Here is a 27,368-nt window from a genome sequence, read left to right as displayed (position 1 = left end):
GGGGACCTGGGCTTAGGTAAGGGTCGCCGAGGCTTGGGGCCGGGTCGCCAAGGACCCAGCCTGCGGGTGGATGGGGAAGAATTTGTGTCTGGATGCTGAAAGTATGCGTAGAAAATCATGGAAGTTCTGAGGGGTGGTGAGGGATAGGGGCAGGGAAAACAGTGAGGGGCTGAGGTGTGTGGTCTTAGGAGAATCCACTTTGGCCTGGAGGTAGGACTACCCAACAGGCCAAGCAGAGAGGGAGACAGAGTGGAAAGGGGATGTTCATGGAGGGGGTGCCTTGGAGTGTGGTTCGCGGCACGTGGCGGGTGTAGGGTTGAGGGCATAGCGCTCATTGCAAATGTCCACTGAGGGACAGAGGCAGGCGGCTGGTTCCAGGGAAAGGGAACACGTTGCGGATCGAGTTCTGATAAGGGTCCAGGCCTCTGCTTTGGTATTCTCAAACTGCTTTACTGGGCAGGGGCTGCAGGTAGACCTGAGCAAACATGCGGCTTCTAAGTGGGACTTTGAGTTGCAAACGTATCAGCTTAGTCTTTAAAATGGAGTTTTCTTTACTGCAGGATTATGAAGAACAATCAAGTGCATTTAAAAGGGGGCCTTCTCCCACATTCCTACTGTAGGAACATGTTGATTGCTTTTGGTTTTCTCTGTTCCTTCTTATCCGTAATTAATTGTCATGTCCTTTCAACATATTTGTAACTCCTGCATAGATACAGCTTTGTGTTTTGTTTCTTTTCACGTAACATCGCAGTGTCAACATGTGCAATCTGGCTGCATTGGCCCCCAACTTGTCATTTACGACGATCACACATTCCAGCGAGCTGATCATTTACTTAACCATTCTCGTATACTTGAATATTTATCTTGTGGGTTTTTTTTTTTTTTTTTTTTGCCGCTATTAAAAAATTTTTTTTTGATGTTCTTTATGTCTGGATTGCCTTTTTTTTCTTTCTTTTTTAAAACTTATTTTTTTCGGGATAAATTCCCAGGATGTGGTATCTGTGTTAAATATGGCATTAAAAAAAAAAAGGCTGTTAATTTGCATTGCCAAACTGCCTTCCAGAAGTCTTGATCTGTTCATCTAGATGAGTCTCACCACAGCGCTGGGTCTTAATCATTTATTCTGTTGCTGTTTTTTTGTTTTTAATTTTTTTTAACATTTATTTTTTGAGAGAGAGACAGAGTGTGAGTGGGGGAGGGGCAGAGAGAGAAGGAGACACAGAATCCGAAGCAGGCTCCAGGCTCTGAGCTTTCAGCACAGAGCCCGATGCGGGGCTCAAACTCACCAACTGTGAGATCATGGCCTGAGCTGAAGTCAGATGCCAAACTGACTGAGCCACCCAGGCGCTCCTATTTTGTTACTCTTAATTGAATCTCTCTCTCTTTCTTTGCTTTCAGGTAGACTGAACTTTTTGGGTTTATTGTTTGAACATTGTTTTAAAGTTTTAGAAAACACTGCCATTGGCTTGTCTTTTAATTCCTTAACGTACCCCGTAACAAAACAAATCAATGGAATAAAACAAGGAACAACTTCCTTTGGATTCCTCATCTGTGAGACATTGAGGTTGAAGCCAGTCATTCCTGAAGGTCTTTCTAGCTTCCAGCATCCTGCATCTGATTTTATGAACCAAAAGTGTAAAAGGGGAATGGGAGGCATCCCTAAGAGTTACGATGCACCAGCTGGCAAAATGGCTGTAGGTGACCTGTTGTTGGCTGGTTTTTGTTGTTCGTTTATAGACTTTGTTTATTTCTATTTTTTTTAAAGTTTATTTATTTTGAGAGAGGAGGCATGAGTGGGGGAGGGGCAGAGAGAGAGGGAGACACAGAATCTGAAGCAGGCTCCGGGCCCCGAGCTGTCAGCACAGAGCCCAGTGCAGGGCTCTAACTCATGAACCGGGGAGATCATGATGTGAGCTGAAATCAGACGCTCAACTAACTGAGCCACTCAGGTACCCCTAGAGTTCATTATGTTTTAGAACAGTTTTAGGTTCACATTAAAATTGAGCAGAAAGTTCAGAGAGAGTTTCTATATCCCTCCTGCCCCCACACATGCACAGTCTCCCTTGTTATCAACATCCTTCCTGGAGTGTACATTTGCTACAGTTGATGACCCTGCATTGATGGATGATTGTTACCCAGAGTCCATAGTTCATATTCAAATTCACTCTTGGTGTTGCAGATTCTGGGTTTGGACAAATGTGTCCAAACATCTCCAATGATGTGTATCTCCCATTAAAATATCGTACAGAATAGTTCCACTGCCCTAAAAATCCTCTGTGCTCTGTCTATACATTTCTCCCTCCTCCTTTGCCCCTGGTAACCACTCATCTTTTACTGTCTCCATAGTTTAGCCTTATCTAGAATGTCATACAGTTGGGTTGCGGTTGGCTTTGAGGAAGCTGACGTCACCTTTGAGAGTCTCTCCCCGCTATTTCCTGGCCTTCTGCTGTGGTTGCCTCTGGATTGGGATTTTAGAGTCGGAAGGATTGATAAGGCTCTCCAACCCACGAATCTTATCTGTGACACCGTGGCTGAAGAATGTTACCTGAGCCTTTGTTGTAGTTTCCGTCATGGAGCCATGGGAAGAACAGACACCCTGCATCAGAGAGTCCGGGTTCCATCCCCTGTGGCGACTCCGGATTAGCTAGTTGACCTTGGTCAAGCCACTTCCCTCTCTGAGGCTGACCCTATCTGATCCCTCTGTGGAGTGATGTCGGAGCAGTGCGTGCTCCCAGGTTGTAGAGGTGATATGGATACAAGGTGGGCTGGCCTTTGTTAAGCCCCAAAGGAAGGCACAAAAGTGCATCTAAAGAGCCTGGACAGCCTTGAGCTTGGCTGAGCAAGTGAATTGTTACAAAGTTGTTTACTGCAGGGAATGGAGGTTGCCTCCCTGACACTTCCGCTGATGGCGATTCTTCTGCCCCCCACGTGCCCCCCGCTGTCCCGGGTCGGGGGAGTAAGTCAACCCTCCAACCTGTAACCACTTACTGTCGGCTGTCATGCCTCCCCCATCTTACTCCAGTAGCTCTTTTCAGGCCAAACTCTGCTCCTTCATCTGTCCTTTGCAGCACATGGATTCTTTTGTTCTGTGAACACCCGATTCAACACGGGCAAATTTCAGTGTAGACAAGTCAAATGAATCGTATCCCCCCCCCCCCCCCCCGCAATTCACGTTGAAGTCCTAAGCCCTGTGCTTTAGAATTTGACTGAATTTGGAGACCAGGTTTTTAAGGAGGTGACTAAGTTAGAATGAGGCTATTACGGTGGACCTAATCCAGTATGAGTCGTGTCCTTATGAAGAAGAGGGAATGTGGACACGCAAGGAGGCGCCATGATGCTTGAGCACAGAGGGAAGGCCATGCGAGGGTGGAGTGGGAAGGCGGCCTTCGGCCAGCCAAGGAGCGAGGCCTCGGAAGAGATCCACCTGCCAGTGCCTCCATCTTGGACTTCTGGCCTCCAGAACTGTGGGAACAGAAATTTCTGTTGTTGAAGCCACTCAGTTTGTGGTGTTTTGTTATGACAGCCCTTGAAAACTAGTCCAGGAAGGTAATGTAGTTTTATCCCCACTTTCCTGCCCCTTTTCATCAGTGTCTTCCTGCAGCCCCTTCTGTGCTTTCCTTATTGAGCTTTTCTGAGGGAATTAATGGGACTTGCAGGTCAAAGGCCGTCCTTCAGTTTATACTCTCTTTTGGGTAAAGAATGAGTGGCCATTTTTTAATAAAGTAAGTAATTAATTATATAAATGACTTTTATGACTATGACCATTATGCTTGGCTACCTTTTCTCTGTAAGTTTTTTCTTTCTTTCTTTTTTTTTTTTCTTTTTAAAATGTTTATTTATTTTGAGAGAGACAGCTCTAGTTGGGGAGGGGTAGAGAGAGAGGGAGAAAGAGAATCCTAAGCAGACTCCATACTCGGTGTGGAACCCGACATGGGGCTCGATCTTACAAACTGTGAGATCATGACCTGAGCCAATATCGAGTTGAACATATAACCGACTGAGCCACTCAGGCACCCCAGAAGTTTTTTATTTTTATTTATTTTGAGAAAGAAATAGAGAGCAAGCGGGTGAGGGACAGAGAGAGACGCAGACAGAATCCCAAGCAGGCTTCCCGCTGTCAGCACGGAGCCCGATGAGGGGCTTGAACTCACGAACCCTGAGATGGTGACCTGAGCTGAAATCAAGAGTCGGACGCTTAACTGAGCCACCCAGGTGCCCCTATGCTGACTACCTTTTATAGATCCTTTTCTTTGTGCCGGGATCTTTACACTTTATCGTTAAAAAAAAAAAAATCTCTGCAGATGGGTATTATTATCCCATTTTACAGATGAGAAAGTGGGGAACCGAGCCAGCAGATGGCACGAGCAAAGCCATGTGGTGTGGGTTTTGTGGATCCCCGAAAACTACGCCCATCAGCTGACGACAGCACCGGGGTGGCTCTGGGGGCGGGGCTGAGATTGCTGATTCCCCCACCCCCCCTTCAAGGCCACTACATTACCCACCCCTCTACTGGGCAGTCCAGTCTGCCCACGTGACCCTATGCGCCTGAGCAGACTGTTTATTGTGGAATAACCAACCCGTTCTCTTTTCTCCTCTTGTTTAACACATCCAATGGCTCGGAGTAGTCTGTCAAAGGTATTTTATTTAGGCAAGGCCGTTTAAGAATGGCAGAAGTTTCCTGTTGAGAGGTTTTATATATGTGGTGTGTGTGTGCTCCTGAAGGCAAATGGATGTTTAAGTGTGTGTGAGGCGATGTTCAGCAGGCTCCGGAAGTCTGGGGACCACTTAGGTCTGTAACCCTCACTCTCGCACCAGCTGTCCCGCTCTGCGAGGCCTTCTGGGTTTCCCATTTATGGGCCCTTTTATTGTTATGACACCTGTTTAAATCTGGTGTTTCCATTCCGGGAGGCCTGCTAGGTGGCTGCCTCGGGAGGCCTGCTAGGTGACTGCCTCGAGCGGCCATGCCGGGTTCAACGTATGCAGGCCGCGAGCCTGCTCCCCCTGTCACTTCTTGTGGAAAATCCATTTTTGGTGTTTCGTTTCAGTTAAGAAAAGCATAGAAATCTTTCCGGGACCCCCTCCCCCCTTCCTGCTTGCAGCTAAAATTTCAGCCTGTGACAGTGGAGGCCAAATCTCTCTGGAAACAAAGGCAGCACTAATCAAAACGTTGTGATATGCACGTTTCTTTTGGGAAAAAAAGATGATCTCTTAGAGCGTGTCACATGGACTTTGTTCCGTGAAATCCCATGACGTTACATTTGCATGGCACCCGCATCCTGTGTCATCACCCTTAGAATTATCGATATTGTCGGCGAGGAGAGCTTTGCTGTAGACTCGGGGGGATCTCACCCGCGTTTTGCAGAGAGGAAGCTGGTTATGGACATTTGTGTATATACGTGCTTATTTAGTGAAATGGCAACACAACACACATACAGAAAAGCGTGCATTATTGGAAGCGTCTGATTGGATGGATTCTTACAAATGACATACCCGTGTAAGCGGCGCTCAGATCCAGAACCTGCTGAGAACTCAGAAACTTCCTGTGGTCCCTTCCTGTGAGAACGCCCCGAAAGGCAGCCCCAGGCCTGACTTGTAACACCACAGCTTGAGCTTCACCCTTGATAATCATGGTAATCAATAAGGATAATGATTTTTCGTCCCGTGTTTTGGATATGCTTTGTGTTTCTGCCTTCCCGTGGTTTCCGATAGATGCTCTGATAAAGTATACACGAAGGTAACTACTTTTCTTGGTCTCTTGTGAATCCTCGCTGTATCGCTTTATGTAAGTAAAGGTGTGTATTCTGATTTTTGCACTCTCCAGGAAGACAGCATCCCATCCTTGCTTCTAACACCTTCCTCTACAATGTCCCTTCGTCTCCCCATTCAGTCCTACTATCCCTGCCACTGGTCTTATGTAGTGAGTTGGGTGGTGTCCCGCAAACTCATGTCTGCTAGGACCTCAGGATGTGACCTGGCTTGGAAGCAGCGTCTTGGCAGATGCAGTTTATTAAGAAGAGGTCATGTGGGAGTCAGCTGGGCCCAAAACCTGATGATTCAGATTCAGAGACATGACACGATGGGAGGGGGCTGGAGTGATGCAGGCAGAAATTGAGATGATGTGCCTACAAGCTGTGATTGCAGGAGCCACCAGAAGGTGGACGAGATGGGGAAGGGGCCCTCCCTGGAGCCTCCAGTTGGAGCACAGCCCTGCCCACATCTTTGTTTTAGACTTGTCTCCAGAACGGTACCCACGTTTCCAGTGTTTGACATCATTTGGTGTGTGCTGCTTTGTTACAGCAGCTCCCGCTGACTGATACACTCTACTTACCCTCTCTGCTGGCTGCATATCACCGCCTCCTCCCTGTCGCTGCATCTTCTCCATGGAGGTCAGCATCCGTCTTAACATATGTCTGATCACGTCAGTCCTGGTTTACAACCTGAGTTTTCCCCATTATTCATTGGGTGAAGCCCAAGCTTCTTGATCTGGCGTATGTGCCCTGTTCTGCCCCTTCTTTTTTTTTTTCTTTAAGTTTATATTTTGAGAGAGAGCACGCATGCGTGCAAGCGGGAGAGGGACAGAGAGAGACAGGGAGAGAGAATCTTAAGCAAGCTCCACGCTCCGCTTGGAGCCCGATGTGGGGCTTGATCCCACAACCCTGGCATTATGACCTGAGCTGAAATCAAGAGTTGGACTCTTAACTGACGGAGCCATTCAGGTGCCCACTGCTCTGCCCCTTCCGCCTCACCTCTCGCTCGCCCCAGCCTTGCTGACTCAACCCCGAAGTGGACACAGATTGGCAGCCACCAACGGGGTGGCTGAGTCTGAATTGAAGAGTGCCAGATGTGACTTTGAATTTGATGTACGTAGCTGGCTCTTCTGGGCTCCAGTGGTCCTCGACTGTCCTCGTTAGTCTGCTTGGAAGTTCTTGCATTTAAACTACCTTCCTGGCCGCCAGCGTGGTCCACATTACAACCTCCACTCACAAGTCCACAAACATAACATGCTCCCACATGTGCAGCTGCAGGGCTGTTGTGGTTGCAGTGCTCGGTTTGCACGGTCTGCTTGTCCACTTATTCACAGAATGACCTTGCTCCATGCCTCAGTTTTCTTATCTGTCAAATGGGGATAACAATAGTACTCACCTGCTAGGGCTGTCGTGAGGAGTAAATGAGTTAATTCCTGTAGATGTTTCCAATGGGCTTGGCACCCAGTAAGAAGCTCAAAAATTGTTGGCCCCAAACTTCTGAGTAGCATTTTCTCCCCTTCGGGTCTATTCTTGCTTACTTTTTAAGGTTCAGTGCAAGCACCGTTATCTCTTGAAAGCTTTCCAAGATCCTCTCTGTTGCCATAATCACCCGTTGTCTTCTTTTAATCCGTTCATGTGTCTCTTTTCATTGGGGCCCCAGGAGGTCTTGAGGGCAGGTCCATTCTAGATTCTGTTCTGGAAGCCTTTGCTTGCTCGGAAGAGAATAAGTAATGATCTGAGTGTCTTCCCAAGTATGGGGATGTGCCCGGGCTGGACCTCAGACTCTCCTGTCAGCTGCAAATGCTTGTCTGGTGGCTGTTGTGGTCCCATGGGGACGTGTGGAGAGTCTGAACCCCGAAAGAGATCAGGGCAATAGGAAGGGAAAAAAGACTTGGGTGGAGAAGCAGCCGTCAGGCTGACTTGACAGTTAAAGGGACCTGCTGTGGGCACCTGGGTGGCTCAGTCAGTTAAGCATCCGATTTCAGCTCAGGTCATGATCTCACGGTTCACGAGTTCTAGCCCCGCATCAGGCTCTCTGCTGTCAGGACAGAACCTGCATCAGATCCTGTGTCCCCCCTTCCCTCTCTCTGTCCCTCCCTGGCTTGTGTGCTCTCTTTCTCTCTCAAAAATAAATAAACATTAAGCAAGAAAAGGGACCTGCCATGATCCCAGAGCTCCCATGGGATCTGATAGCCAGGGGTCTCTGGGGAGAGGGGGGAGGGGTGGGGAGTGGGCACACTTATTACCCAATCCACAGTGCCTCAAATGGGGTCATTTTCCCACTAAGCAAATGGGGTCATTTTCCCACTCAGCTTCACAAAGCTCAATTTCGATACCTTTCATGAATTTTAATCAGAGTATTGAAATAACTTTCTTCTAAGGTGATATGAGAAAAAATTGGGTTAGCGAGAACTTCCCGGATCAACTTAGAGCAACAAAGACCCTGAGTAAAAACTGTCAAACGCGGCAGATACGCTAACAGTGATGATTCCTTTAGGGTTCGTGGGGTGCTGGAGACTTGGTGATGGGCAGGCAGAAATGAAGATTCTGAAGTGATGATTTTGGATTCTTTGGTTTATCCTGGAACTTGGAACAGGGCATGTCATGAACGCAGGGACTCAGTTTCCTGTAGTTAAAGATGTCTGCTCTCTCAGTGCAGGCACTGAGATTTAACGACCATTTATTTATTTACCTATTTATTTATTTTTTAATGAGTTTCTAATAAGGCGTGGGGCTCCACAAAAGACAACGTCCCCTGGCCAGAGTGTAGGGGGCTTAGACGTTACTAGTGAGTTTGGACACATTTTGTGTAAGCCCTTAGCATGGTTTTTTTTTTTTTTTTTTTTTTTTTTTTTACTTAGGAGGTAATATTTTGTGTTTTCTATCATATTGAGGGTGTTGGTTGGTTTTGGATCTGAAACTCAGGACCCTGGAGAGGCTCTCCCGATTCCAGGCAGTTCTTTCCAAAAGACTGGAGGGCATCTTTGTCCCTTGAAAGCGCTGTGAAAAGGAAAGCTTAGCATGTCCTGGAATTGGGCATTTAGAATCTCAGGAATCCCTCACACTTCAGAAGTTCTGTATCAAGCCTCGTTTCCTCCTGGCTACGTGTATAGTCAGAGGGTCTCTAGCTCTACTGCCCACTCTGGTGACCGCCAGCCACATGTGGCTGCCGAGCCCTTGAAATGTCTGAATTAGGATGTGTTGGACATGTGAACTACAGATCAGATTTCGAAGACTTAGTAAGAAAGACTTAGTAAGAAAAATCTCAACAGCTTCTCAAAAAAAATTTTTTTTTAAAGTAGAAATTCTTGGGTCTCCTGGGTGGCTCAGTCGGCTGAATGTCGGACTTCAGCTCAGGTCATGATCTCACCGTTGGTGAGTTCAAGTCCTGCGTCGGGCTGTGTGCTGACAGCTCAGAGCCTGGAGCCTGCCTCGGATTCTGTGTCTCCTCTCTGTCTGACCCTCCCCCACTCACATTTTTTCTCTCTCTCTCTCTCTCTCTTTCTCTCTCAAAAATAAATAAACATTAACATTTTTTTTAAAAAAGGAGAAATTCTTCTTTGCTTTTAGTTTAATTTTTTTATGTAAACAATCTCTATGCCCAGTGTGGGACTCGAACTCACCACCCTGAGATCAAGAGCTACGTGCTCCACTGACTGAGCCAGCCAGGTGCCCCTCAATAACTTTTATATTGATTATATGTTGAAATAATATTAATGATATATTGGGTTGAATAATATTGGTTATTGTATTTAATTTTACCTTTTTTTTTTTTTTTTTACTTTTTTTTAAATGTAGCTACTACAAAATTTGAAGCGATGTTTTTATATGATAGCCTTGCTCTGGACAATGACCGCCCACTTATTTTCCTGGGGTAACTTGCAAGAGTGGGTGAGTTATCTCTTATTTTAGGAATCTCTTAGCTCTGATGGGCCTTGCAAAGCATGTTGGAAGCGAGGGTTTGGGGAAAATGACAAACAGGGGGGAGCCACTTCCGAAACAACGAGTTTTCCTAACTAGCTCATTGGAAAGACAGAAGGATTTTCTCTGCAGCAAAATTAATTTGGGCAAAGTTGGACGATCGAGTAGACATGGTATTAGTACCTACTATGAGTAATCATAGGGCCCCAAATTTCATTGTCTGACTCCCCTTTAAAAGCTTAAGAATAAAGAAATGAGAGTAGTCCCCCACGAGAGTTTAGGAAAAATGAATCAGGAGTGTGTAAGCTGTAGCATAGCGAAGGAGAGGAGACATCCCGTATCAAGGTGAGATTTCATATGCTGGTTTGTCGTCTCCATAATAATGCGTCAGTGCTGGGCTGTTTGGGTGGGGGCATCCGAGACCGAGCCTGGTTTAGTTGGGCCAGAGGGAGGTTTCCGTGAAACCTCTACTCTTGCTCCTTGGCCAGAGTAATGCGTTAGCCCTAGCATCATTAAAGGGCTCTGCAGGAGAATGAATGATAAGCCTGTTCGCCAGGCTTGCTGTCGGTTTCGCGTTTGTTTCCCTTGCTGCTGGTTGCTGATTTGTTTCTCCCGATGGATGCCAAAATCCTTGCCATGAGAGATCTTGTTTCCTTTTTCTAACTCTTGTATTGTTGCGGCGCCTGGCCGGCTCAGTCGGTGGAGCCTGCGACTCTTGATCTTGGGGTTGTGAGTTTGAGCCCCACGTTGGGTGTAGAGATGACTTAAACAAACCAACAAACAAAACTGCTGTGTTGTTGCACATAATACGCACCGTCACTTGGTGTTTGTTAGTTGATACAGTTAGTGGCTAATAAAAAAACCCCAAAACCAGACCATCCTCTTTCCTCCCTTCCTGCCCTCCTTCCCCTCTGGCCCTACTTTCTCCATTTCATCTATGCTCTCTCCTTCCCTCCATTTCGTTACTGCTTTTTATTAATTCTTTTTCCCTCTAAGGTATGGGTTACATAGAGAAGTCCTGAAGAATGTGTGTTTAACTGGCCGGTCCGTGCCCTTTCTTTTTCTAATAAAGCCTGGCCTTAACTGAGTGTCACTTTAGTGTTTTCTTTGACCACCTCTGCCCTTCCTTGGGCACGGTCTCCTCACACAGGTGGCCCTGGGGGTGGAGGGCCCTCATGTGGTACCCAGTGGCTGGCTCAGCACAGACTTGCCTTGGACAAGGGCCAGGCCCGGGGCTGGAGCTGGGCAAACACTGTTCCACCGGGAGCTGATTGGATGGAGGCCCAGGGTGGAGTACCCATGGGCTCAATGGAGGCCTGGTTTTACTTAAGATATTCCAAAGAGTGAAGGGGGAAGTAAACAGTCTGCTAATTAAATCTGTAGGTGGCCGTAAATTCAGAGGTGTTGCAAAGCCCTCTGCACACATCGAGGACATTGGGAAAACACAAAGAGCCGTAGAAAGGTGAGGCAAGGCTTGGGGAGATGAGATTCCGCCTGGAAAAGTACAAGCCGCCATCTGGAGAGCAATTAGCCATGGTAGTGTGCTCCGTGGGGCGTAAGTCAGTGGCGCTGTGATTGACTTGGAGCCAGAACTGTTAAGTCCTGTTTCTTGTTCTTGATAGTTAGTAGTAATCATTTATTTTTTTTAACCCCTAAATGTATTGCATAGGAATCAAGCCAGTCCCACTATACTCTGTGTTTGTAAGGCTTGGCCTAAAGGGTGAGCAGATAAGAAAGAAGTGTGTTCCTCAAATCACTTGCCCTCTGCTTACGTTTCCTTTGGCTGTGTACCCCTAGTGTGGCCAGGGGGCCGGGATCTTGGAGGTTGGTTCTGAGGACTGGAAGCATGGCTGGCCAGCTGGTGGGGGCAGGCGCCTGCTTGGTGTGGATCGGAAGGCACCTTGCTTCTGGGTGGGTGTAAGTCCACTGGGAGGGCACGTGCAGTTGGTCTCAGGGGCACCCCTCGGTTTATAGGTTTATAGATCTGCCTCAGCCTTTGTGGCCTTGCTTCTTCCTAGGATCGCCATAATCATACAAATATGCTTGTAGTGTTCTGCACTGACTTCCATTGGCCAGTTTGAAAAACTAAACCTAGTGATGGGAGACACGATTGCCTTGAGGGTGAAGAGCTGGTTTTTGGTGTTAGATCTCTCTGTTCAAGTCTCTGGGCAATCTTCACCACCTTGCTTCATTTCTTAGCTGCCATTTCCTTATCTGTTAAATGGCAACCATAGGGTTGAGGAGGTATTCTAGATGGAGAACTTTGCTCAGTAGGGAACTTCAGCTGGATAACCATTCGCCGTCCTTGAAGTAAGTGCAGGTCATGTTCAAGACCTTTTCCGTATGAGTTCAGAGGAGACCCTCCCAGGTGAGGTTGTCCTGGAAGGTGGCACTGAACAGTGGACAAGAGCCATGAGAGCAAGGATGCATCCAGTCCTGCCGTGCTCGTGCTTGGACAGGACCTAAGTTCACTGGTGAGTTTCCTGATGTGGTTGCTTGAACGCCAAGTTATCCTCTTGCCTTCTGACGTGCTAGAGTAAATAAACGTTTGCAGAGAATTTACAAAAGCAATGATTGCGGCCAGTAAACCACGTGATGGTCATGATAGAGACTGATTGGGGGGGGGGTGGCGGTCACAGAAGGTTTGGATCTTGCCTGTGAGAGCATCTTGCATTGTCTCTTGTGGACGTTCCTCTGAGAAGGAAGGGGCACGACCCAGCCTTTCTCTGGAGTTGGAGGAGGAAGATGGCCAGGTTGGAGGTGTCGGGCTTACTGTGCATAAACACGTGTCTGCGTGTGCCGCTTTGCAGTGACTGTGACTCTCTGTGTTTGAGGAAGGACTTCTGGGGAGAAGGGCGGGGCTGCTGGGTGACCTGATTTGTTCCCTCTGTTCCCTTCTGGCCTAGACTGGGCAGGTAGCCCTGACCCACAAGGTCTTAAACTGCCCGAAAGGAAATCCATTTGCTGATAGGGAAGATACACTTAGAGATAAAGAAGAGAATGTTTTGTTACAGCTTCCTCCTCAGCCTGCCTCCAGAGCTGGTGACTGGACCATTCTTTCTGGGTTCCTGAAATCTCATCCTTGGAACTCAAACCCCGACCATAATTACCCTGGTGACTGTCTCCTAATTGTTTTATCTGCCTTCATTTTCTCTTCCCTTCCCAGTGGGACCGAGGAGTCTTTGAGGACAGGCCTCAAGACCTCTCTTTATTTTCCACCACACGGGCTCCCTAAAAACCTGGCTGAAGGATTTAAGAGGTGTTTCATTTCTATAACTTTTTTACTTATTTATTTTTAAAAGCCTATTTATTTATTTTGAGAGATAGAGGGAGAGAGAGTGTGTGTGTGAGGGGAAAGGGGCAGAGATAGAGAGGGAGAGAGAGCATCCCAAGCAGGCTCCATGCTGTCAGCACAGAGCCCGATGGAGGGCTTGAACCCACAAACTGGGAGATCATGACCTGAGTTGAAATCAAGAGTTAGATACTCAACCAACTGAGCCACCCAGGTGCCCTTAAGATTTTTTTTTAATGTTTATTTTACTTATTGAGAGAGAGAGAGAGAGAGAGAGAGAGGAAGAGAGAATCCCAAGTAGGCTCAGCACTGTCAATGCAGAGCCTGACTTGGGGCTCGATATCAGGAACCGTGAGATCATGACCTGAGCCAAAATCAAGTCGGACGCTTAATGGACTGAGCCACCCAGGCCCCCCACATGTTTGTTACTTAAATAATGAATTGCTTGTAGTTAAAAAAAAATTTTTTTTTTTTAATGTTTATTTTTGAGAGAGAGAGAGAGACCGAGTGTGAGCAGAGGAGTGGCAGAGAGAGAGGGAGACACGGAATCCAAAGCAGGTTCCAGGCTCTGAGCTGTCAGCACAGAGCCCGGTGCGCGGCTCGAAGTCACAGACTGTGAGATCATGACCTGAGCCGAAGTCGGACGCTTAACCGACTGAGCCACCCAGCCGCCCCTAGATTGTTTGTTGTTTAAATTGCCTCTGTCGGGAGTCTGTAGGACTCTTTATTTTTAGCGCTTTCCACTAGGCCTTGCAACTATGGCACTGCTTCTTGCAAAGTTGAGGTGGGTGAGTGTCCTGTGATGTTGGGCCTTCCCTGAGGGTCTAATAACCTGGGTCTCCCTCAGCCCCCCTGCCAAAACTTGCTTTCTAGAACATGCCTGGGTCTCCCCCAGCCCCCCTGCCAAAACTTGCTTTCTAGAACATGCCTGGGTCTCCCCCAGCCCCCCTGCCAAAACTTGCTTTCTAGAACATGCCTGGGTCTCCCCCAGCCCCCCTGCCAAAACTTGCTTTCTAGAACATGCCTGGGTGTCAGCATGAACGAGTTCCAGTGAGTATGATGATGAGCTGTAGCTCATGGTGAGGCAAGGAAGGCCCAGCTGCTGGGTCTGCAGGGGTGACCGCCTCTGGGCAAGAGTGTGTTAAATTGATTCTCTGAGCTGCAGCCCACCTCTCAGGTGTCAGCTCCTAAGTGGGTGGCCCTGGCGTCTTTGGGAGTTCTTGGAAGCCTGACAGAAGACCAGGAAACAGAGACCACAAGCTTTTGAGAATCCCACAGATATGCTGTGAGGGTAAAGTATGTGATGATCTATGTGACCCCCCCCAGACTTACTGAAGGATTCCTTCATGTGGGTATTGGAGTGGTGTGTAAGACTGGGAAGCATTAATATCTTATTTTATTTTTACTATTTATGTGTGTATGTATGTATGCATTTATTTATTTAGTTTTAGTTTTTAAATTAATCTCTACACCCAATGTGGGGCTTGAACTCACAACCCTGAGATCAAGAGTCATATACTTTACTGACTGAGCCAGTCTGGTGCCCCTATATTGTTTTATTTTTCATTTCATTTCATTTATTTTTTAAATACTTGTGGGGAATCTTTATTTATTTGGAGAGAGAATGGGTGGAAGTGAGCAAGATGCAGAGAGAGAGAGAGAGAGAGAAGGAGAGAGAGAAGCAGGCTCACCTGAAGGGGGTGGGGTGGGGCTTGTGCTCACCGGATTCAGGCCTCAAACTCAACAAACCATGAGATCATGACCTGAGCTGAAGTTGGACATTTAATCGACTGAGTCCCCTGGGTGCCCCGTGATTCTTTTTCTTTTCACAATGACGTAAAAGATTTAGAAGGTCATTAATTTGTCAAATGAACTCAGCTGGTGGAGCCCCTGGCCACAGACAAATAGTTACATATAAGCTGGACCAGAAGTGTCCACCGTGCAGCATGTGTTCCTCAGAGTCAGTAGAAACAGGTGATTGGGCTTGTGCTCTCTGCTCTTTACTGCCTCTACTTACCTCTTGTCCTTCCCTCCTTAGTCCGCTGTTGTGGGTTCCTGATCGTGTTTGGTTATTTGTCTGCTCAAAGCCAGTGGTGCTGTGTGGGAGCACATATCTGCTAGCCAGGCCCTAACAGGAAAGCATGGCTGTGAGTGCCTGGGTGATGAGGCCAGGTGAACCAGGTTCAAAGTCACCAGGTGATGAGGCCAGGTGAACCAGGTTCAAAGCAAGTATGTTCACTTGGGTGGGGTATTTAACATCTGCCCCCCCCCCCGTTCTTCTTGTGCAAGATGAGGGGGGCATAATGAGCCCCTCATGTAGGGTTAATAGCACAGACTGGCATCAGACTGCCTGCGTTTGAATTCTGGCCCCACTGCTGCGGCTTCATAACTTTGAGCAAGTCACTTGACTCTGCCTCAGTTGGTGAATCTGCAAAATAGGATGCAAATAGTTTCTCATCGGAACGTTGGGAGGAGTAAATGGCTCATATGATAGACGTTTAGAATAGGGGCAAGGCAGACACCAAGTCTGTGTAACTTTTTGGTTTAATGAACTACCTATAGGGACATTACATAATGAAATGAACATAAAACACTTGGGCATAGTATGGGCTCAAAACACTTTCTAATTAGATTTTCCATTTTCCTGTTTCCAAGCTCTCAGGGTCCCAAGCATCACCAGCAAATGAAGGGAAGGCTTGGTGCTCCTGTGTCTAGCAAGGAGGACAGAGCATTGGCCTTGGAGTTAGAATTGACTTTTGAGTTCTGGTTCTGGCATACACTAGCCATGGAATGTGATCCTGTCTTGGCTTTTTTGTCATCTGAGCGATGGGGATCATGAGGCCCGGAGGGTAAGCTGGGTATGCATTATTATCTCCGCTTTATTGAGGACCAGACTGGGCTTCAGAGATTTGCCCACAGTCACACAGTTCGGGCAGAGCTCACTGAGGCTCACAAGCCCTTCAGACTGTGTCCGGGATTGTCCAGGAGTCCTCCTTTATTTCGTCATGCTGCTGCTCTGAAATGGTGTTCTTTTTCTCTTAATTTCCAAGTCCAGACACCTTCCTTCAAGGAGTCGTAACTGGGTGCTTCATATGACTTGACCTCAGTTGAGAAGTTCTGCTGCTTGGATCAATGCATTGGCTTCTTTTCAATCTCTTTTAATGGCACTATTTGGGATTTCTCCTGTAAAAGCATGGACCTATTTAACTATTCAGCTCATTAAACTATAGTTAGTGAACACTGCACCTAATAAAGTTTCAGGGGGCCCTATTCTATGTCTTGGTCTGCCTGTGTTCTTTGATGACATTTGTAAAGAGGAAATCCATGCAGCAAGATGTTTCGTTTGATTCCTTCTCTTTGCAGGTGTTTTGGTAGGGCGTGAGAAGTTGAAAAGAGCAGTCTTGGGTGCCATGACAAAGCCGTCTGTAGCCCTGAAGGATGACGGTCCATCGAGAGTGATTGAGACTGTACAGAACTTCCTTTTACAGATAGTCAGTGAATTACAGATTTGGTGGTTGTAGCTTAAACGCCGGTCATGTTGAGATACTGGGTGATATTAGTTATCAGGATGGAGAAACAAAATGTTAACATGTTATTGAAATTGCTCAAATCAGAAGAAACTTGCCAGTCATCACCGTTTTCGATTGTTTTTGTTTTCTGTCCATCCTACCACCTGTTTTCAACTCTTGATATTTATTGCCAGGGATCCCATTTGAATAAAACTATTTGCAAAGGGCAGCTTCAGTTGAAACAGTGGGAGCCTAAGGCCCAGAAACAAAGACTCTCCTAGAACATACACAAGTATGTTTAATAATTTCATCCTGGGGACATGACAGATAATTTCTTTCTTTGTAAATTTATTTATTTATTTTGAGACCGAGAGGCGGAGGACAAGTGGGGGAGGGGCAGAGAGAAGGAGAGTCAGAACCTCAAGCAGACTTTGAGCCCTCAGTGGAAGGAAGCCCCGTGTGGGGCTCAAACTCACGAACCGTGAGATCGTGAGCAGCTGAGATCAAGAGTCGGATGCTTAACCGACTGTACCACCCAGGCTCCCCATGACAAGTAATTTCTTAACGATTAAAGTCCTTGCTCGCCTTTACTTCTTCAAGAGGCCCAATTGTGTACACGTGTTTTATGTCCTCATTTGTGATGTCAAAACCAAAGCTCACAGAGGTGAAGTAATTTGCCCAAGGTCACACCCGTAGCAAGTGCTGGAGCCTTAGCTTTTCTGGAATTTTAGAATATGATCTTTAAGAAAAACTCTAAAAACTATTTTCTAATTTAAATGAAGACTTCCAGCTTGATTTTCTTTCTTTCTTTTTTTTTTTTTTTTTTTTAGCCAGCGTTTTGTGATTTCCAGTTATCTGACCTGAAAGTAGAAAGCCAGGATCATTACGAATTGTAGGATAAGTGTACTTTTTAGAGAAGGTGGTGGCGTTGAGGTCATTGAGAGTAAATGTGGCAATCTGTTCCACGTTAAGAAGTTCGGGAATAAACAAGCATAAAGCCACTTGATGTGCGAGTTCATATACTCGTGGAAGGAAAGGAAGCAGGCGCGGATCATTTATTAAGCACCTGCTCCATGGCAGGCTGTGCTCTTTCACTCGTGCTGTGTATATACCCCTGACGTTTGTAACGTTTGTAAGCCACGGGTCCTTTTCAGGATTTATTGTCACCATATGAAGCAGGTGTTGTTTCGCCTGTGGAAAAGGTGGCAGACGCCTGAAGGGTTTGTAATTGGTCTGGTGTGGGGAGTCAGTGGGTGAAGCCAGTCTTGAATTCAGCATGTGATTCCAAGACCAGCGTTCTTCCCCTGCCTCGCAGCTTATGTTACATAATGTTTCTTTATGTTTATATGCAATATAAATCTCTAATCGGACGTCTGGGAAGTGCTTTTGGCCAGCTTTGTTGCCTCAGCTGTCTGAAAGGAATGGCTTTCATAAACACAGAGCGGGAATTGGATTTTCACTTTGTGATAATTCATATTACAGAAGTGGGAAGGGCCATTACCCCGGGAATTCCGTTAATCCCTGAAGCTGTGGGTCTTGAATGAGTTGGTTTGCCCCGGACGGTCCCATTTTCCCCCCTCTTTTGATATTTAATGCCACGTATGCCTCTTTATAAAAAGGGAAATTTCATGAATGAAAATTTAGAACTCGAAAGAAGAAATGGAACCTCACCCGTAAACTCACTGATCTTAAATAGCTGTTGTTAGTATTTCTGTTTTTTTGTTGTGGTAAAATACATGTAACAAGATTTACCATTTAAGCACTTGTAAGTGTCCAGGTGAGTGGCATTAATCCACTCACATCGTTGTGCAGCTGTCTCCATCATCCGTCTCCACAGCTTTTTCCCCTTCCCAGACTAAACCTCCACACCCATCAAACACTAACTCCCCAACCCCCCACTCCCCAAGTCCCTGACTGCCTCCATATGCTTTCTGTCTCTATGAGTTGACTGCTCTAGATATCTCATGGATGTGGAATCATACAGTATTTGTCCTTCTGTGATCGGCTCATTTCTCTTAGCGTAATGTCGTCAAGGTTTGTCCATGTTGTAGTCTGTCTGAATTTCCTTCCTTATTAAGGCTAATAATATTCCATTGTGTGGATATACTACATTTTGCTTATCCAGTCATCACATGATGGATGCTTGGGTTGTTTCCATATCTTAGCTATCGTGAGTAATGCTGCTACGAACATGGGTGTACTAGTTTCTTGAGTCCCTGCTTTCATTTCCTTTGTGTATACACCTAGAAGTGGAATTGCTGGGTCATATGCTAATTCTGTGTTGAATTTTTTTGAGGAACGGCCATGCTGTTTTCCAGTGGCTACGCCATTTTGCATTCCCACCAGCTGTGCACAAGGGTTCCAGTCTCTCCACCTCTTTGCCATTTCTTGTTATTTTCTGTGTTTTATTAATGGCCATTCTAGTGGGAATGGGGTGGTATCTCATTGTAGTTTTGGTTTGCATTTCCCTAATGATGAGTGTTGTTGAGCATCTTTTCATGTGCTTATTGTTAGTATTTAACCAACTAGTATATCCTTCCAGGGTTTACCTTGGCATCTGTTTTTATTGCATGCATGTGATCGTGGTCCACACAAAAAACTATGTTCAGTATGTTGCATATTTTCCACCAACCATCATCATCAGCAGGTTTAGTGTTGCAGTAAAGTGTGAAGGTTGGTTGGTTAGCTGGTTGGTTGGTTGATTTATTTATTTATTTATTTATTTATTTATTTATTTGAGAGAGATTGTGGGCAGGAGAGGGGCAGAGAGAGAGACAGAATCCCAAACAAGCTGTGAGCTGTCAACACGGAGCCCGATGCAGGACTTGAACTCACAAACTGTGAGATCATGACCTGAGCTCAGAACAAGAGTCAGACACTTAACTGACTGAGCCACCCAGGTTCCCCGTGAACGTATACTTTAAATTCAACTGATTGAGAATTCAATGGTAATTCCTACCACCCCAAATTAATTTCCTTAGGAAACCTGTGATCATTGGTTTCAGCAGCCCTCTGCTGGTAATACCACAGGGCCTTGTGCGATGTGAATACTCTCCTGGATTTCAAAGTGGAGGGTTCTGGGGTTTATTACGGAGGGAAGGGAGCCTTATGACCAGTTACAACTTTTCTTGAGATGCTGATGCCCAGAGAACAGGGGGCAGCTTGTCTGTGATGTTATGACCAGGGAACTTGGACCCTTCAGTGAGCGGGTTAATTGCATTGCTTCAGTTTCTAAGAGGAAAACTGGGCTCTGGGATGAGCATACTCTTCTCCCCCATGGTGGTGTTCTCAACTTCCTCTTTTATTTGGAATCTGGAGAATGTTTTTCATAGAAACAATGTTACCGGGGTGACTGTTTCCCAGGTTACTTCTAAAGGCCAAGGGAACCCACATGTCGATTCGCTGGAGCCAGCACAGCATGTTGAGAAGATCAGATGGACAGAGTTTTCACCTGGCTTGCCCTGTGCCTGCAGTTGTGAGCTCGCTGCCCGTCCTGCTGAGCCCGAGCTTCCTTGTCCATTGGGTGGGGGTAATACCGGCCAGTGTGAGAAAAAGAAGTGATGAATGAGTGTGTTAGTTTCCTAAGCCACAGACTTGGTGGCTTAAAACAACACCAGTTGATTCTCTCCTAGTTCTGTAGGCCACAAGTCTAAAATCAGTTATCACTGGCTCAAAATCAGAATTGTTGGCAGGGCCACACCCCCTCCGAGGCTCTCAGGAGAACGTCTTCCTTGTCCCTTCCAGCTCTGGTGGCCGCCAGTGTTCCTTGGCTGGTGGCTGCGTCGCTCAGTCTCTGCCTCTGTGCTCACATTCCTGTCTTCCTTTCTCTGTGTCCTTCTCTTATATCTGTGAAGTCTCCCTCGGCCTCCATTTCATGCGGATGCGGGTGATTGCCTTTTGGTTAAGATCCTTAACTCCATCAGGGACACCTGGGTGGCTTGGTCAGTTAAGCGGCCAACTGTTGGTTTCAGCTCAGGTCATGATCTCATGGTTCGTGGGTTCGAGCCCCACATTGGGCTCCTGACAGTGTGGAGCCTGCTTGGGATTCTCCTTCTGCGCCCCGCATCAACCCCCCCCCCCCGCCCCCTCCGCCCCCCCCGCCCCTCCTCTGCTCATGCTCTCTCTCGCTCTCTCTCAGAATAAATAAATAAACTTCAAAAAAAAGATGTTTAATTCAGTTGTATTTTTTATCATATGAGGTTCTGGGGTTTAGGGTCTGGGTCTATCTGGGGGGTACATTCCTTCTGGGATGAGGGAAAAAAGGTAATAGTGTTCTCCATCAGTGTTTTTATGTGATGGGATTGCCTGGAGATACTTGAGATCCAGCGATGGAGCAGGGAACTGTTTTGGCTTTAACGCTCATGAGTGTTTAAGCCATTGGCTCAGTGCCTGGTACAGAAAGATGCCCCATATACACTAACTTAGCTTTCTGGGAATGTTCTGCTGTGCTGCCCTGACTCTCACTCCTTTCCATTCTGATTTCCTTTTGTCCTCCTCCTCCTTTTTTTCAAATCCTTTGTGGGTGCCAATAGTGTGATGGGTTTTGCAGAGTTGGGACTTGGGATCAGTGGCTCTGATGAGGCAAGAGGACGTCCTAGGAGATATGTTAATCACATTTAGGCAATTCCCTTCCTTGGTGAGCCTGTGGGGATGACTCAGCCCTACTGTTCCCATGGAGCCAGTGAAGACCCCTTTGAGGACATAAGCCGGTGTTGTTCCCAACATTTCCTGGGTGTCTTTTTTACCTGCCCACGGCAGCTAACCTTGTACGATGGCCATGACCTGGAGCCTTGGATTCATTTTTCCCATGTCCCATGACAGTTCTGACCAACTCTGGTTTGATTCCTGGGTGTTGCCGCCATTGTGTGCCTGAACACAGAGGTGGAGGTTTGATGGCCTGTAGTTCACACACAGCCCTTTCCGGTTCTGGAGGAGGTTCATTAGGTGAATTCAACAAGCTTGTGTTTCTGTGGTGCCTACCTTGTGCCAGGCTCTGAGGGGCTTCCAAAGATTGAGCCCCGAAGCTATGTAGGTAAAGTGTCGATTATGACTGTGGCAGTGGGTGCCAAGCTTGAGCAGGCGTCAGAACCACCTGGAGCTTGTTAAAGCTCCCAACTGCTGGCTCCTAGTTCCTGGGGTGGAGTGCCAGAATTTTGGTGCTGCTGGTTCAGGGACCACACTTGGAGAATCACCGTGTAGTGGGCTCATGGAAGACAGAGTACCTAACTCAACGCGGAGGTCAGGAAGGCTTTCCAGAGGTGGGGTTTTCCAGCTGGGCTTAGGATGGGTCTGATTTTCCTAAAATGGATGAAAGAGGACAGGGCATTTCGGGTGTAAGGGGTGTATGTGTGTGGCAAGGTAGGGAATGGAATGGTGGGTCATGATTTTGGAGGGGTTCCCTGTGGCTGGATTGTGAAGAAATGGGGAAAAATAGAGAACTAAGCGTAAGACTTTTTTTTTTTTTTTGGTTGGTCGAGGGCATGTGCATCTAGAGTTTCTGTAAACGTGTAGTTACGTTTCTGGAAAGCTAAGAAAGAGTGTCCTCTGGCAAAGAGTTGCCAAATCAGGCGAGGTCCTTCCGACTGTATCTTGTGTCGGGATGCTGAAGTGAGTTTGGAAACTACCTGTATGTGTGTGATAGAAATAAGGAGAGCTGGAAGCAAGAAGTAATGGGATTCTATCTCCCTTTCCATCTCTCCCATCATCCAACACAGGCTCTCTTCTTGGAACAAAGTTGGCTCTGTCTTGTGGTCCCACCCAGCTTTGGGCTCCAGGAGGTCTGTTTCTTGCAAGGAGAAGGGCAGCTCAGCCACCCCGGCAGAGACACACCCATACCTGTAGACCCCAGCCGTTCAAATCCTGAAGGACTTAAGGATCATAGTTGTTTCAAAATTGAAATCAAGACGGGTTTTTATTTCCTTTCTGCCTTGTAACTTAACCATTTTCAGCCAGTCCTGAGCAGTTGGTGGCTCACCTTTAGAACCCCAGAAGCAAGAACCTGGAATTTGCAAATTCTCTCGTTCAACCAGTTTGGTTGGATAATTGCCTTTTCAGTTGAAAACAGTTTTTACTTTCTTTAGTCTTGGGTTTGCATTACCATTTGGGGCCAACAACTTTCGTTCTACAGTCTGTTCTTAATTTCAACTCTCAGATTGTGAGGTAGAAGGAATTGGGGAAGTGTGTGTGTGTGTGTGTGGGGGGGGAGGGAACGGGGAAGGGTGGGATCAGAGCATGTTTTGAGATACAACGGGATATTCCCTACCCCCCCCCCCACCTCAGAAATGTCCCTCTGTTGCAATCCTTTGGGGGGGAATGTGCCAGAACCTTGTTTTTGCAGGCAGATCTGGTTTGATGTAAAGAAAATAGCCCACAGGCATGATTCCTATACAAGAGACTCATTTAAAATCAGAATTTTACTCTTCCATACTCTTCCAGTACCATCTGGTTTCTAAGGAGCTTATACTGACAGTTTGATCCCACTGCTAAATAACTGGGAAGGAATGACTAGGACAGGGAAGTTGAAACCCTGTAAGTTACCCTCTTGGGGGGGCCGTGCTGTCGTGATTGAGAGTTTGCATTGTAATGGATGTTAACTCGACTTAAACATGGGATCATTTTGCAATACAGGCGTATATTGAATCGGTATGTTGTATACGTGAAACTTCTGTGTTACATGTCAATTATATCTCAATTAAAAAATTAATTTAAAAAACTTTGCACTTTAGCAAGGAAACTTCAGAAGGAACTCTGCTTAATAATGAACATGGGCATCTGAGATAGAAAATTGAGAGATTAAAGCAGCATGGTCTAGTGGGAAGGAGCATGGAGCTCAGTTGCGTGGGCATGAATGGTGGCCCTTCATGTTGGGCTCGTGGCTTCTCAGGGTCTTAGTTTTCTCATCCACAAGATGGGTGTAAAATAGTTCATCTGTCTCATAGGGTTGTTGTGAAGATTGAGTTAATATTTATGAAGAGCTTAAAATAGGGTCTGGTGCATGGCACTTATATGTCTATGGTGCTTGTGTATAAATGTTTATTAACCAAATCAATTTCTAGAGGATAAGAATGATGAAAAGAAGTTAGATTTTACTAACTTTTTAAAAAAATTTTCTTTTTTAACGTTTATTTATTTTTTTGAGACAGAGAGAGACAGAGCATGAACGGGGGAGGGTCAGAGAGAGAGGGAGACACAGAATCTGAAATAGGCTCCAGGCTCTGAGCTTTCGGCACAGAGCCCGACATGGGGCTCGAACTCACTGACCGTGAGATCATGACCTGAGCCGAAGTCGGACGCTCAACCAACTGAGCCACGCAGGCGCCCCTAGATTTTACTAACTTTCTTGAACAGAGCTGTTAGCCCTCTGGAAACCCTACATTGTCTTTAAGTGTCCAAGCTTATGTGGTTTGTTTTAGAGCATTCAAGTTTCTCTGTGTTGAGAGAAGATTATCTTAGACTTTGGAAAAGAAAAGAAAGCCCTAAGAGTTGTCCTCAGAATTTAGTTTAAGTTAAATATTTTGGGGAAAAAAAAGAGCACGAAGAGTCTTGCAGAGAGGGTCCTGTCCCTGGTTTTCAGACTGGGTTGTAAGGCATGTGTTGGTTTATGTGGGGCTGTTGCATTTAAAAAACTGCAGTAGAATAGAGAATTCCAGTGCATCCCACATAAGGAAGGCAGGTATCTTGTAAAAGATTTTCTTGTGTTACATACCTGGGTGCCCATAACAGGTTGCCATGTGAACTTTCTTACCATGGACTGCAGTTTACCATTGGGCCCTGACTTACAACCCTCTTTTGTATCCACGGGGCTGCGAGAGTGCCTCTTGTCTGTTTCTGCCAGCCACTGCCCACTGCCCATCAGTTTCATACGGATTCTTTTTTTTTATTATGTTTATTTACTTATTTATTTATTTTTTAAACATTATTTTTTTTAACTTTTTTTTTTTTGAGACGGGGAGAGACAGAGCATGAACAGGGGATGGTCAGAGAGAGAGGGAGACACAGAATCGGAAACAGGCTCCAGGCTCTGAGCTGTCAGCACAGAGCCCAACTCGGGGCTTGAACTCATGGACCGTGAGATCATGACCTGAGCCGAAGTCGGCCGCTTAACCGATTGAGCCACCCAGGCACCCCTATGTTTATTTATTTTTGAGACAGGCAGAGAGTAGCAGAGTGTGAGCAGGGGAGGGGCAGAGAAAGAGGGAGACACAGAATCCGAAGCAGGCTCCAGGTTCCGAGCGGTCAGCACAGAGCCTGACGCGGGGCTCGAACCCACGGACTGTGAGATACTGACCTGAGCTGAAGTCGGATGCCTAACCGACTGAGCCACCCAGGCACCCCACAGATTAGATTCTCTTAAAAATATTTTCCTCTTGCTCCGGCAGCCAGGTGTAAACTTGGGATTTTTAATAATTTTGGAATGCTTCATTAGTACTATTAAATTTTTCTTTTTGCTCTCCTCTGCCTGGAAAATTTGGTAAATTTTGGGGTTGCACGTGATCAGTCCAGGATGGGAGGGGCCCGATGAAGGATTTTTAGGGATGTTACATACAACCGAGAGAAGCATGCCTTGGTGACATAACTCTTTGTGAGGACTGATGAAATCCCTTATGGCCTGGACTCCGTGGACCAGGCATACAGTGTTTTACAACAGTACCTCATTTGATTTTTATAATAGGAGTAGCTAGATATCATTATGATGATGATGATGATTACCCTCTTTTTTACAGATGAAGCAAACCCAGACTCCAAGGGCAGGCCTTGGCCAGGGCGGGGTGGCTGCTAAGTGACAGAGTGCGGATCTGAGCTCAGGCATTCTGGCTATCGAGACAGTGCTGATAATCACTCTGCTATGCTGTGTCGTAAATCATTTTCTGAATTTTATTAAAAGCTAATTGTTTTGATTGAGCCTTTTTGTGTATTGCTAAGTGGCTTCAGGAGACCTCACCTTCATTGTCAGCAAACTGCTCAACTCAGGGTTCCTAGGCCTTAGTTCCTGGGCCTGTGTCACTAAGGTATCACTAACCGGGTGACTTAGTAACAATACACAGTTCTGGAGACGAGGGCTCCAAGATCAAGGTGTGGTAGGGCCTTGTTCCCTCTGAAGATTGTAGGGGTTAATCTGTTCGTGCCTGTCTCCTAGATTAAATCCTTGGAGCTGGCAATCCATGGAGCCGCTTGGTTTATAGGTCTGTCACTCCAGTCTCTGCCTCCGTAGCCACATGGCCTTCTCTCCTCCTGTCTTTGTCCCTTCTTACAAGGAGACTAGTCATATTAGCTTAGGGGGCCCACTTCACTCCAGCACCTCCTTAGCTAATCACATCTGCAATGACCCAATCGAAATGTCAACAATTTCCAAACATGGTCACTGTTAGGGGCTAATTGTGACCCTCCCCCTCCCTTGCCATTCATGTGTTGAAGCCTTAATCCCCAGTACTTCAGACTGTGACCATGTTTAGAGATGAGGCCTTTATTATTATTATTATTATTATTATTATTATTGATGTTTATTTATTTTGAGAGAGCGCGCACACAAGCAGGGGAGGGGCACAGAGAGATAGGGAGACACAGGATCCGAAGTGGGCTCTACGCTGACAGCAGACAGCCCGATGCGGGTTCCGAACTCATGAACTGTGAGATCATGACCTGAGCTGAAGTCGGACACTTAACCACCTGAGCCACCCAGGCACCCCTAGAGATGGAGCCTTTAAAGAGGTAAGTAAGTTAAAAGGGTGGCCCTAGCACTTGTACCCCAATGTTGATAGCAGCCCTCTCAACAATAGCCAAATGATGGAAAGAGCCTAAATGTCCATCAACTGATGAATGGATAGAGAAATTGTGGTTTATATACACAATGGAGTACTACGTGGCAATGAGAAAGAACGAAATATGGCCCTTTGTAGCAACGTGGATGGAACTGGAGAGTGTGATGCTAAGTGAAATAAGCCATACAGAGAAAGAGAGATACCATATGTTTTCACTCCTATGTGGATCCTGAGAAACTTAACAGAAACCCATGGGAGAGGGGAAGGAAAAAAAAAAGAGGTTAGAGTGGGAGAGAGCCAAAGCATAAGAGACTGTTAAGAACTGAGAACAAACTGAGGGTTCATGGGGGGTGGGAGGGGAGGGTGGGTGATGGGTATCGAGGAGGGCACCTTTTGGGATGAGCACTGGGTGTTGTATGGAAACCAATTTGACAATAAACTTCATATATTGAAAGATAAATAAATAAATAAATAAATAAATAAATAAATAAAAAAAAGGGTGGTCCTAGAGTCGGTCCTAACCCAGTCCAGTTGGTGTTCTTATGAGTCGGAAGTTTGGACACACACACTGATATCACGATGCTCTCTCACACACACAGGCCTCAGGAGAAACCGGTCCCATCAACACGGTGATCCTAGATGTCCAGCCTCCAGAACTGTGAGAAAGCACATTTCGGTTGTTAAACACCCAGTCTGCGGTACTTGGTTATGGCAGCCTCCCTGCACACCTGTCACATTCACGGGCCGTAGGGGTGAGGACGTTAACATGTGGGGGACACAACCGAACCCATAGTGCCGGGGCTTGATTCTGCCTCCCAGATTAGGAGGTCCTCCGATGACCCTGCCTCACGGGATGCTGGTTCTGCTCTGGGCTTCCCTGGAAGGCAGCTCTTCACCTCTTCCCTTGCCTGGGCACTAACATACCTGCGCCAGATAAAGGAGGAGGAGCCTGGGGGTGGCTGGGTACGCAGAGGTTGCAGCCACCTCATCCACCAAGTTTGCAGGCTTGAGGGGCCCAGGGGAGCTTGCTGACCGCAAGAACTGTCATTCTAGGCCGTTCGGCCTCTCGAGGGAGAGGAGTGGGTATGTATGTAGTGGTCCTGCAGGGGAAGAACCTCCACTCCTCTCTCCTTTCAGGATG

The 27,368-nt window shown here is 46.6% G+C and overlaps 1 protein-coding gene across 2 annotated transcripts in view; it reads left to right on the top strand.

The window, feature by feature from the left end:
* TIAM1 (TIAM Rac1 associated GEF 1) overlaps positions 1–27,368 on the top strand; it is a 396,414-nt gene that overhangs the window by 17,266 nt on the left and 351,780 nt on the right. The gene's annotated exons all lie outside the window — the stretch shown is intronic.

The sequence above is a fragment of the Neofelis nebulosa genome, chromosome 5 (genome assembly GCF_028018385.1).
Source record: "Neofelis nebulosa isolate mNeoNeb1 chromosome 5, mNeoNeb1.pri, whole genome shotgun sequence".
Classification (NCBI taxonomy): Eukaryota; Metazoa; Chordata; class Mammalia; order Carnivora; family Felidae; genus Neofelis; species Neofelis nebulosa.
This window is presented reverse-complemented; position numbering and strand designations above follow the sequence as displayed.